This window comes from Cottoperca gobio, chromosome 4 (genome assembly GCF_900634415.1).
Source record: "Cottoperca gobio chromosome 4, fCotGob3.1, whole genome shotgun sequence".
Classification (NCBI taxonomy): domain Eukaryota; kingdom Metazoa; phylum Chordata; class Actinopteri; order Perciformes; family Bovichtidae; genus Cottoperca; species Cottoperca gobio.
The window spans coordinates 21325772-21339098 of record NC_041358.1 but is presented as its reverse complement, the minus strand read 5'-3'; the positions used below and the strand labels follow the sequence as shown (position 1 = coordinate 21339098).

The following is a 13327-nucleotide window of genomic DNA, read 5'->3' as shown; positions in this document are numbered from 1 at the left end:
AAGGCAGAAAACACAAGGGCAGGAAGTAATACCAGACATGACACAAGGGGAAGGTAACATTTCAAAATAAAACAGGAAACAGAAACCAAGATCGTAACAGACACAAGACATGACACAAACTGATAAATAGAATATAAAAAGGACATTAGACTTTGTATGGATAACAAGAGTGGAGATGTTTAGATGAGGACTATTTGACCAAATAAAGAAACAGAATTAGCTCAATTAGACTGCAGTTTGTAGTTGTGCAGTAACCATGGGAGAGATTCAGTTGAGATTCAGTGGAGGCAACAGACTCCAATCACTCTCAATGATAACATAAGATAACTCTCATAGTTCGTGGAGACCGCTAGTGGCCGATATGGAAAGTTTGAATTTAGGCCAATAGAATTATCCCAAGCACTAAAAAGGTAAAGCTAACTATGATCAAATTATATATATATAAATGAAATACTCAAACTAATGAAGCAAATCAAACAAACATAATTCTATTAGTGAAATGCCTTCATTAAGAAGCCCGCAGAGGTTCTTTAACTTGGGTATCAATATCTTGATTTCTTTTCTTCATACATAAAAGTTAGCTCTTTAATTAGATTGTACATTCCCAAATTGAATCTTAATTCTAAAGTACTACAATACACGCAGGAGACATTTTGCACTCACAACACAATGCATTAAACAGTGACTTTAAATTAGAAAACAATTACAATAGTGCATAGTCAACGTAACTCCAGGGTCCTGTGCTCCTGATACAGGGGTTACACAGCAGGTCTGCCTAAGCATGTGAGGGAGGTCCCGCAACATAAAGTTCATGAGAGGGAAAGTGCTGTATTGGCTGTCTTTGACTTGATGCTGCTTGTGTAGTGTAGTTTTATCCTAAGCCCATGTGCTGGTCTGTCTGTTGCTTGTATCATCTCAAGCTTATATATTAGATGTGTCTTCCTCTTAAGACATAAAGTGTGTCATTATTTTACCAATAGAGGCTTGAAAGGGAGTATTAGGGAGGGTCTGGGTTGATTAAAATCAGTAGGAGACTGCAACGAGGATGTAGTGCTGCAAACACAAGTATGATCCTTAAAAAGCCTCAGACGACCCAGAAGCAGCACTGCTGGGTATTTAAAACATTTTGTGTGGTTCATGTTGTGATGATCAAGTGCGTTTTCCCCTGAAACACCAGGATGCTCGAGTCATGTGCTGTCTTAAGTGACTTTACTAACTATAATAACCTACATTGTACTTCTCCTGTTCAGTGTGTATCATAAGGCATCATTTAGGAACATGTTCAGAATCTTATTGGAGGGAATAGTTGTATTTTGATGACGAAACAAAAACCTGAAAGACTGAGAAAAGCTGTCCGCACTCTAAAATAGTAATCTAATTAACTGAGCAAACAAATCTTACAATCTTCTCTCTTTCCTCGTCTTTACTGTGTCTCCGTGTGAATGGCAGCCCAACAGTTGCATAAACCACTCTCTCTTCACGTCGCTTTCATTACCTCTCTCCCCTCTCTCCCCCCGTTTACCTGCGTGTCTCCCATCCTGACCTATCAGTCTCTGCTCACAGAGCCTGGTACTGTCTGGCATCTTAATGGTCAGGAGGGCAGCCTTGTAATAGCAGCACAGATCATAACAATTAGTCCAGACTGAGGAGGGTGAAGGAGGAGGGAGGACATACCGAGAAAACAAGATGTTTGTGTCTGTTTTTCTATCTTACACACACTTCTTTCTTTTTCTTTCATTCTTCTGTTCTCCTGCAGTTATCTCTGTGGCTCTGTGAGTGTGTGATTTTGGTAGTAATTAAACTCTCTGTTAAATCATAGATGCAGCCAGGGCATGGCTCTTTTAATAGCAGAGGGTTTGGGAGCAGCTAGGATGAAATACTATGATAATTGTCGATGGAAATCTTGGTATGTATGTGTGATAGGTGAAGGAAGAGAACTATTGAGAAAGACATTGAGGCAAAATGTATGAAGAGAGAGTAGGCAGAGGGAGAAGCAAAGAGAGGTAAAGGGGAGAGAGAGGAAGAGCTAAAGGGAGAGAAAAAGTGAAATGGCGTAAAACGCTGAGCGCAGGGTGCTGCATGTCGGCGGGTATCAGGGGGAGTATTTGGTGGCCGGGAGCCAGTATAAGTGAGATGAGGGGAGGCGAGTCTGCAGAGCCAATAAATTACGGAGCTTCAAGCTCCACTTTACATTAATGGAATGTGCGGCGCTGCTCTCTCCAGTCTGCCGCTGAGATTAAAGAGTAGGGAAATGGCTGTGGACAGGCTCTCCCCGGCCTGGGCTCTCTGTGTGATATGGGCCTTCAGAAATCCACACAGTAGCCCTGTGGTGTACAGGTCCATGAAACAGCAGTGGCTGCCTGTGCATGGAGGTCCAGACTGAGCATTTTATAGTTAAAAATACGTACAAACGAAACCTGAAAGCAGTCTTTGCCTTGTGATCACAAGCCGGAGGCTTTGGTGCTGCCGAGCCAGAAAATGTGTTAGAGCATCAGCAATAATGGTACAAAATCCTTTACTTGGGTTGTTTATGTGAAACATTGTATTAAAGATCAGTTTCTGGGAAAGTCGACCCGGATGCAGTGTAGTACTCTGAAGATTTCTTACAGATTATGTGGGATGCAATGTGAGAGTATGAGAGAATGGCTGAAGCCTATCCACCTAAACCCTTCTCTCTTTCACAGCCCATAAACCCATTACCCCACTATTCATCTCTTGATTGAACTGTGCCACCACAGTTTCTCTGTCTGTCTCCTGGTGGTTTTAGACTTGTTGGATGGAATCTGATGCATCTGGGAAGATTCAATTAAAATGCCGTTGCCTTTCTTAACTACTTCTCATCGCTTGCATGTCTCCTGCCAGTGTTTTAAAGTGATTACACACAATTATTAGATTCATTAGATGTCAGGAAGTAGAGTGCCATCATCATCAGACAGTAATCAGGTTGTGGTGGAGCAGTGGGAGACAGAAAGCGACAGCTCCTCTCATTCTCTTTCATTAAAGATGGAGGAGAACATAGCAAAGCGTTTTTGCTCCCCTTTTTCTTTTTCCTTTTATTTTGCACAATGTGGCACACTGTTAGAAAGACTTTTGTACCCCGTGCAAGCTGTTCTCATCTCTGCTAATGAATGAAATCCATTTCTGGATCTCTTTCTGAGAGATGGATAAATGTGAGGGATTGAGTGAGACACAAAAGAAGTGGAGGCCTCCTGTTGTGTCCTGAACAGTCAAGTCAAATAGAGCGGGAAGAGAAAGAAAGATTATACCGACAGCCTTCTGGCTATACTTTACAGTGCGGAGCAGTTATTATGATATCTGAATGAAGTCCTGTTGTTTCATTGAGAATTTCAAATGTAATTCATATAGTTGCTGGCATAAAGAGCGACAGACAATTCCTTTATCTTCTTCTTTGTCCAGCACCTATTCTTCAATAAGATTTCTTTCTTTCTTTCTCAAAGGTCAAAGGTCACTGCGACCTCATTCTAAAATGTTGCACAAACGTCCACTTGGACTCGAGGATGAACTAATTAGATTTTGTTGGTCAAAGTTTAAGGTCACTGTGCTCTCACAAAACACAATGCATATGCTAATCATGACAATTTCACACACATGTCTTAAAAGGATCTCCCTATTGTATGTTATCCAATGACGATCAGCAGGAGTCCATGAGTTGAGCTGGTTGTGATGGGTCTGTGTTTCAGTTGGAGCTCCAGTATACTGTCCTTGAGAAGCAGAATATGCTATAGGAGCTCCCATGGGACTAAGGTATGGTAGCAGAGCGAGTGCTGGAGCTGCTGGGGCTCTGTGTTGTGATAACAGAGGCTTTACGGGAGGAGACACACACAGCATAATGAACAACCCACACACTGCAGCACAGGATGCACACACAAACACACATGAGCGCACCCAAACGTAGAGACACACATGCGCTCACATAAAGTACATGTTCTTCTATAATCCCATCTTTCCCTTATTGTGTTATTTTCACACAACATAGTAATCAAAAATACATGCACACATGAAAGTGCACACACCATGTTATGTGGCAGCCCAGCCCTCTGCAGCACATGCTTGGTTGCTTAGCCGAGGCCACTGCATGTCTTACAGCAGCATCAGTATGCTACGAGCATGGTCCTGTGTCTACACCACTCTCCCCTCCCTCCCTTAGTCCACCTCTCCTTTATGCCTCCCTCTCAGTTCCCAGTTTTACCTCCATCACTCTCTCCAGGCTTACTTGGCGCTAGTACTCCTTTTATTCCCAAACACTCCCTCTTTTAGTGTAAAACTGAGCCGGATCCAGGCTAGTTATTACTACAGAGCTGTTGTGTATTAAGCTCTTCACTATTTTCAGCCTCCTTATCTTTGAATAGTGTGTGTTTACCTGCACTGTCTCATATTCCACTTCTTTCTCCACTTCTCTTATCCAGATCTCCCTCCTTCACCATGTCTTTGCGTCACTGCTGGCTGTGATTTTGTGTTTTCTGGTCCAAGTGAGGAATGGCATGCTAGTCTAATTATACCGTTAGCATCCAGCCTAATTGGCTAATGTTGTATCTCTGCTTCTCTCTGTTGTAATGTAACCATTGGACGGGCCCATTAATTGCCCTGCTGATGACTGTCATCATCCACACCCCTCTAAGTGTGACACAGAGGGGTGGAGTGTGCCTGTGTGTGTGTGTGTGTGTGTGTGTGTGTGTGTGTGTGTGTGTGTGTGTGTGTGTGTGTGTGTGTGTGTGTGTGTGTGTGTGTGTGTGTGAGTCTCAGCGGGTGTCTGATGGGAGGGTGCTCAAGTGTGGAGGACTCATCATGGGTTATTAGGAGCATGCAGGGGGGCCATCAAGCGTGAGAGATAGAGAGATGAAGAGAGAGAGAGATGAAGAGAGAGAGAGAGAGAGAGAGATGAAGAGAGAGAGATGAAGAGAGAGAGAGAGAGAGAGAGAGAGAGAGAGAGAGAGAGAGAGAGAGAGAGAGAGAGAGAATCATTCCTAAAGCAAAGTATTGCTGGTCCTAAAGTGTGACTTTGAAAGAGACTCATTGAGTTTCTCTTCTCCTTACCTCTTCTGTTCTCTCGCTGCTCAGTATGCTTTTTGGTAAACCATGAATATCCATGAATACATTTTTTTTGAAAAAGACACACTGAACTTCATAACGTAAACATTTAAGTTCAATTTTGGTTGGAGGTTGAGATGTCTTGACTTGACCAGAGTGTCTGTCAAGCTCTTAAAATGCAGGATCCTACACTTCCCATAATGCAACTCTATAGCATCTTTTGTCAGACCCCCCCTTGCAGGCTGAGATGAGCATCATCAGGGTCATTGTCTCAGGCGTTGGAAAGCTCCTCGTACACACTTGTTTTCACTGGCTCAGCAGATTCCACCTGTGACTAGTAGATTTACTGTGATGACTAAGTTCCTTTAAATAAACTGTCATAGAAACATTTGTGGGTTAATTGAGTGGTATAATGTGGCATTTAGTGACATGTTTCAAATGGGCAGATCATTACACTAGCACAAACTCACACACACACACACACATGTTGTATATACATACATTAAGTACACACACTGCACTCTCCCATTGGCCACTGTTCATTTCCTGCAAAGCATCCTCACAGCACATTGAAGGCCGATAAGGATACAAGATAAGAATCTAGACAGCCTTGTAAGCCATTATTAATTCATTTCATATTATGCTTGGCCGGAATGAATGTGCAGTTAATATTTAATATTCCTACACTTTTTCACATGATTGCAACATGATTATGAGATGGACACATAGTGGGGGTGGAAGGTTTGAGAGGTGAGGGAGAGGACAAGCGAGAGAGCCAGTGTGAAAGGGAGAGGGTGAAATCACACGTTTGGTAAATTGCATTGTTAATACCGTTTGTGCTTACCAGTAATGCTAATGTGACGCTTAAGTAATTGAAATTGAAAACAAAATTAGATCGAAAGAGACAATTAAGGAGAGGGAATGTGAGGACTAGAGACAGACACAGCATTACCATGTGTATTTCAGTGTGGGGGTGAAATGTATGCAGACACAGTTTGTTGTTGTGCATCTATGCAGCACAAGAATAAACTCAGTGCACCTCTAGCGTTATATTCATGCTGTATGGAACAAACATTTATATTTCACTTATTCAGTAACTGAATAGTGTTTGCAGTATATACGTACATTACTTTCTCACTCCTGGAAACAGGCGGCATGAAGGAAACATACATAGTAACAAGGGGAGAGAGAGAGGATTTCATATCACATGATAATACGACCCTTGAAATGTTATTATTTTTCATAAATGAAGCCTTTAATGAGTCTGCTGTGAGGTCGTGGTGTTGAAATGGCTTGTATTACAATAATCTAATAGATTCACAAAGCAACAGATACTCTGGATAAGCGTCCATGATATTACGCAAAACAAAAACCCACACATACACTTTGCTTATATGTGGCAATTCTACGTATGTGTAAATGCAGGTAAACGTCTCGTAGAGGGTTAAAGTCTTATGACAAAGACAGGTGTGTTTTTCTTCGATGTTGCTTATATTCTATATTTTTTTACGTTTGAGATATTCTGTTTATTTTTTTTGTAACGTGATGCAAGACAAGTTTGTTTTGTGTGAACGGACAATAAAGTTTTTTCTGAGATTATTTTCCGCTGACTCATGTTGCGTGTGGCGCTGTGGGACAAAAACAAGCTGATTGGTTGATTTAACTTCCTTTTGGGAGACGACTATTGATTTTAAAGTAAAAGTTAACACACCTAGTTCAGTTCCAGTGTTTCATTTCAAACAACTATAAAACAACATCCCAACTTCTCCAAATGACCGCCCGGACCCAAGCCGACAGGCAAACTATCAAACATGTAACGTTGTACGGGCCGTACAGCCCCCAGGGCCACAGTAAACACACAGATGTCTAAGCTCCACGTGACGATTCTAAGATATCAGAGTTATTTAGACTCTCAGAGTTTCAGCAGTCTGCTCTAATGAACTGACTTACACACAGAGAGAGAGAGAGATAGCTGTAGAATACAATACACAATATAAAGAACACACTCTAAAACTTAGAATACAATAAATATGACAAGCTACTACAACTAAAATATAAACAGTTGTTTTTTATTAACTGATGATTTTTCTGACACACACACACACACACACACATGCACACACACACACACACACACATGCACACACACACGCACACGCACACACACTCATGTTGTTGCAGTATTTTAAAGGTAATACGGAGTAAGAGGCATAGGGCTGATGAAGAAGTTAATTAGAGGCCAGGCCAGTCATCCCTACCTTATGACCCATTTCCACCCCTCCCATCATCCCCCCTTATCTGTCATTCACAGTCCCACCACTGCTAATGAGCTTATTCTGAGCCATACATTATGTCTGCTGCAATACTTTTTTCTCCGTACAGTTCAGCTCGGCTTTTTTCTCCATCAGAAACAGGGAGATGGCTCTGCGTTCCCACCATGTCTCCAATTAGATGCCCCTCCATTCATCCTTCTGTCATTTCTCCCTCTTCTCTCTATCCTCTTCTTTCTCTTGTCTGCCGGTGTTGGAAGCAGGTTGTAAAACAGGCTGCCTTATCCAAATGGAGACAAGCCCCGAGGTCACCGTAGTTTTGTCACATTAGCCTTTTTAGTCTCTGTGTGTGTGTGTGTGTGTGTGTGTGTGTGTGTGTGTGTGTGTGTGTGTGTGTGTGTGTGTGTGTGTGTGTGTGTGTGTGTTTGAGTGTTACATTAGCCTCGCAGTCACAGGTAATGATCTCCTCTTCCCGCTGGTGACTAGAGGCGCACAAAGAGAATCACACACACACACACACACACACACACACACACACACACACACACACACACACACACACACACACACACACACACACACACTGTGAGAGTGAAAGATGTGGAGCAGAGATTGGTATTGTAATGGTACTCTAATGGGCAACCTGACAAGTGCTTTTTCTTAATGATATGCCCCCCCCCTCTCCCTAACTCTCTCCTCCAGGTGCACTTTCCATCTTTGAGGAGCAGTGATATGGAAACCAGGTGTGGTGACGTCCAGGTATGTTTTTCAATTCTCATAGCACAGACCGTATTATGAGTTATGCTGCCGTGTCATCACATCCTGTTCTGCCAGTTCTACCTTTTGTTCAGCTGCCGTTATGTATGGCTGTGTCTGAAATCACTCACCTGTTTACTATATAGTGCATATAACCTGCAATTGTATCAGTGTGAATTCTATGCACGATGTACTAGTGTCCTTAAAAATCTTCACAATAAAATGAATAAAGGAGTTTCTAAGGTACGCTAACAATAACACAGTGCAGTGCAATGAATTTAATAGATGCAAAACAAAAGCGATGAAGGGAGTAATGAGCGGGGGATTTTGGACGCAGCTTATTAGCAAATGGCGACAGATTGAATAGAATATATTCAAATATAAACTCATAGATACACATCACATTAATCACACAAACAGCTCGACCTGAATGCACAGTGAAGACAATGCTGAAAACAAACCAGGGGCTGCTGAGGCAACGCACAGCAACACATGAGTGCTGCAAACTTTGCTCCAAGTATGTTGTTTAATACCTGTAGAAAATTAATGAACCAGAAAAACAATGCTAATCAGCCCTTGCTTTTAAAATTCTGCATTGTGCTATGAAATCATACCTGAAACATGATTGGGTTTTCTGTCGGGAGAACGCCACAGGCCTACAACTACATCTGATATGGTTTCAATTCAACAAACCAAACCTTCTATTAGATTCAACATTTGTTTAGCTTTGAATCCTGCAGCCAATCCACCTGCTATCAGATTTGATGTTTCTTTTTTTTTCTTTTTTTGGCTCTGAGCAGCCTTTCCACCCCACAGACACCCCACAGACACACTGTGATGCTCTTATATTCCTGGCTCTCTATTTTTCTATTTATACCCACTGAGATGAGCAATGAGCCCCAGGCAGCCCTCACTCACATAGACACACACTGACACAGAAACACACTTTCTCTCTCAAACACACACACACACACACATGCTGTGAGTTAAGGCTGAGGTGGAGGTTAGAGGATTTCATCAACAGTGTGTCTGACCATATGAACTAATGTAATGTGGTTAGCTGTATTATCCAGCCTCAGAAGGCACACAGAAGACTGGAGTTCCCGCTGTGTCCTTGCTTTCAGCCTTGTATTTGGGCATAATGCTGCATGGCCTTAAAGGGAAAGTCCACTCTAAAACCCACATAATCTGTTATTTCTGTGATGTTTCTCATTCTATATTTGCAAACATAAAATGTGATAAACAAGAGAGTCAAAACAGTCATCGAGACAAAACCCAAAGCAACGCTGTGACAGTAATTGGGGTGATATTATGACGTTATGGATTTTTCCGTTGGTAGCTGTTATCAAAGCAATGAAGTCTTTTCTTTTTTAAATATGAAAGCTTAAGTAAGTCCTTTTCTGAATCCATAGTGTCACTTGACTTTTTCCCTCAATCATTGCTATATCAATATATGTTTTAAAGTAGGATTTCTAAGCTTTAATTAATTCCAGCAATTAAAAAACAATTAGCAGTGAGCCATTACCTGCTTGTTTTTCTGTGACCTCAACGAAAAGGTGAGTTCATCACATTAAATGCATGCCTGTGCTCGTGCACCCGCACATATTCAGACATACAGGCTGGCACACACAGAGGGGGAGAGATCTGGAGTACTACTGTGAAACTTAACCAGTTAAAAATGAATGAAGACAACATCCATGAGAAACAGCTCATCTTGCATTATTTACATATTGAGAATACTCTAAAACTGTGTCAGCTTGACTTGTTCCACCTCCTCTGCCCTCTTTTCTCCTCTCTCCTCCTTTCAGTACTACCGCCACCCCGCTCCCCTCAGCCCCCAACAAACACACACACACACACACACACACACACACACACACACACACACACACACACACACACTTCCTTCCCTAACCATCTCGTTGAGTCATTCACAGGGTTTAGCAGAGGGTCAGTATCATAACTCTTTAGTCCAGTGGAGCAGAGGGTAGTCAGGAGGAATATAGTGTACAGCAGATCCTCTTATCAACTCAATTCACACTGATGATTTTTGTATTTGATTTTCATACACTTAATGCATTTCTCCGTAGAAAAGTGTGCATGCACTGGCTGTCTGCAGTGAGAATGTGTCTCTAGAAGCACAAGGGTTGGCCCTAGCACCCAGTTTGACATTAAAACAAATTGTGTGGAAGTTCTATTTCGATTCTAAATCAAAAATCGATCAAAATGAGCTTTCCCATCGAAATCAAAAGCAGGATCGACAATTCTCACAGTATGTGTTTCCACCCCCGCCTACTTGAGGAGTCCAAAGGAAAACAACAAGACTCACAGCGACACACCAGCAGCTCAAAAACAACACAGTGTAGCAACTTTGGGAGAAAATACTCCGGCCTTCCTGTGGCAACATTTTGCCTTCCCCGTGAGTGATGTAACGTTATACAACAAGCGCGGCATTAACAGAACAACTACAGTTCAGAATCTGGTGGCTTTTTGCAGGTGAGGAAAATCAAGTTTCCTTCCAAATGCAACGCAAATTCACGCTGAAAATTAGTAAAAGAAAATGCTAATTAATGTGCGTTATCATTTACTTTCATTTTCAGTTATGCACCCGGAGTTTTGGGCATCGGGCCAAACAGCTGGTTGTGCTAGTTCTCCAGTTGAGTGCCATTAAACCAGTGAAGAAGGTGCATACAGTCGTTTAAAAAAGCGGCAGTCATTGTAAAAACATGTAGAAAATGTGATGTAAATATGTCATTTATGTTTTTTCTTCCTGTATTATTTTGAGGAAGGTCCACACATGCTTCATGTCACTTTTCTTTGTGATATTTCAACTTTATTTAGCATTTCTGGTGTTTTCTCTGAGCTTCTTTACGAATACAAATTTAAAATGCGCATAAAACAGGTGGATGGAAACACACTTAGTGTTGTAGGACTTCCGTGTCATCTTTATCTTTATTTACTACTGCCCTTCCCTGTTTAATCAAGCTGCAGATTATATAGCTTGTTTCCTCCTGTAACTGCACTAGCTATTGCAAAGGTGCAAATAAATAGATAAATAAATAGCTGCACAATTCTCACAGTTACTAATGTTGCTGCTAATGTTATCACCACTGCCTCCTGTCACCTCCAGTAAGACCCTGTTAATTTCCTTCTGCTAATAATCTCCTTTAATTACTTCTCAGACACAAATTATGTTCGTATTATGAAATATGTACACATTCACAAATTACTTTGGATTAATGTATTTATATGATTGTTTTGCCTCGCTTTTTTAAACCAACAAACAGTCTTTCTTTGTCAAACACATGTGTGCCACACCAGAACAACAACCAACTGTATTTGGATCGATACATCGTCATATTATTATTTAAACTGTCACAAAAAGCATCTTTAAAATACTTACTGCTAAAAAACAGTGTTGCCGTGACATATATGATACAGTTGGTGGTTTTTGTGGGTGGTGCAGGGTGTCAGGGCTGATGGAGTGCCATGAGTTCAGACTGGTAGCAGGGCTCACAGCGACGCTAACAGAGGTGGGACTTTGTCACATTAGCCTCTTTAGTGTGCGTGTGCGTGTGTGTGTGTGTGTGTGTGTGGGGGGGGTGTGCACGTGTACAAAATATGACGGATCCTCCCAGAGGCAGAAGCCCTCAAAGTTACACATCCTGATGAAAGCATAAACATGTGTGACATTTCAACAGAGTACATATTTACATCTAACCCCCTGTGAGTTACACACACACACACACACACACACACACACACACACACACACACACACACACACACACACACACACACACTTACTCCACCCCCCCTCCTATCTACCCTAACCTAATACACACAAGTCAACCTGTCACCTAGATTTAAGTTGTGATCATGCTCAGGCTTGTCTCTTTATGTTTCTGTCTTTTTTGTATTCCTTTATTTACATATGAGGATACAATAAGAGTGGCCTGTCACATTGTCAAATATCCTCTGTATGTATCTCATATACAAAGTTTTCAGATTAAATATATTTTCTCTCACAAACCATCCCTCCTCTTCTCCACTTGCTCTTATACTCTCTTCACATTTGTCAGGCACTTGATATCCTGACACATCGGAGTTATTGAAGAGTGGCATGCTTTGATAGATACGGTTATGCTGGGATATTTTTTCGTCTTCGGAGGGGGGGTCCAGCTTCAGAGCTCTCCTCCATCTGCCTCTGCCTTCCGTCTCGTTCATTCACTCTTTACGGCACACTAACACAATCACACATGACACCCTGGTGTTCGTAGCTAAAGAAGCAGTACGAGAGACGGGTCACTGTGTACTTTTGCGCTGCATTTGGGTCAAAGCTAATCTCATTCCAGTCTAGATGTGTCTGATAAATTCACCTCCAGACGTATTGACGCCTTTCCAGAGGAGACTGTGTCATTTACAGGCATCAACTAACATTTGATTACAATGTCATGTGACCACAGTATGCCCTATTTAAATATATAGTGTGGAGGGATGAGATCTGGAGCACATGGTTATAGTTAAATATTTTAATACGACGGAGCGACCAACATTTTACCATCTTGTCTTCATCAGAGTACGAGGAGGCAGTGGAGATGTTTGAATTGTCTGCATCCAGATAATGGCTCTTCTATTGACAGGTCCTGGACTGTTCTTATTCATCTATTTTATGGCATACACAGAATATATAAATAAAAAAAATATAAAAAAATATAATTCACAAGAAAACATTATTGACAATAAGATGCATTCATATTTTCATTGTATAAAAAAATTTCAGTAGGACTCATTATTTGTTGTTGTCCCGATTGTCAGGTGTACGTAGGATTACTGTTTCACCTCCAACCTGTAATACTGAATGTGATGCCACACCATGATGTCACATTAAGTATGCAAAACAGGGATTTTCCTCCACCCTGATATGTCGTGGTATTAAAAAGATTTAATGCTTTTGGATTTACATATTCAACACGACTGAAACATATAGATTAGTTCATCTTGGTTACTGTGATGTGTACTATGTTGAAGATGGTTGGGACACGGTTTTAATCAGGCTTACTGTATGTCCAATGATGAACAAGACTTTCAGAGACCATCCCATCCCACTGTACTGTACTGCCACTACTGTAGCTCGGCGGTGCCGGGCTGTGCTCAAGCAATTAGAAAGCTGTCTTTGTTGCCTTTAACGAGTTTGACCCGTTTCGCTGATAATACGCATACATTTCGATTCATTCTCCTTTTCTCTGTTT

General features: G+C 41.5%; 1 protein-coding gene across 2 annotated transcripts in view; it reads left to right on the top strand.

Annotated features, from left to right (window-relative positions):
- The window catches only part of dab1a (DAB adaptor protein 1a), a 214564-nt gene that overhangs the window by 132611 nt on the left and 68626 nt on the right, over positions 1-13327 (top strand). For both annotated transcript variants that reach the window (XM_029430336.1, XM_029430335.1), the window contains one exon: positions 8022-8078. The gene's annotated coding sequence lies outside the window, so the exon portion shown is untranslated. The remainder of the gene's footprint in view (positions 1-8021; positions 8079-13327) is intronic.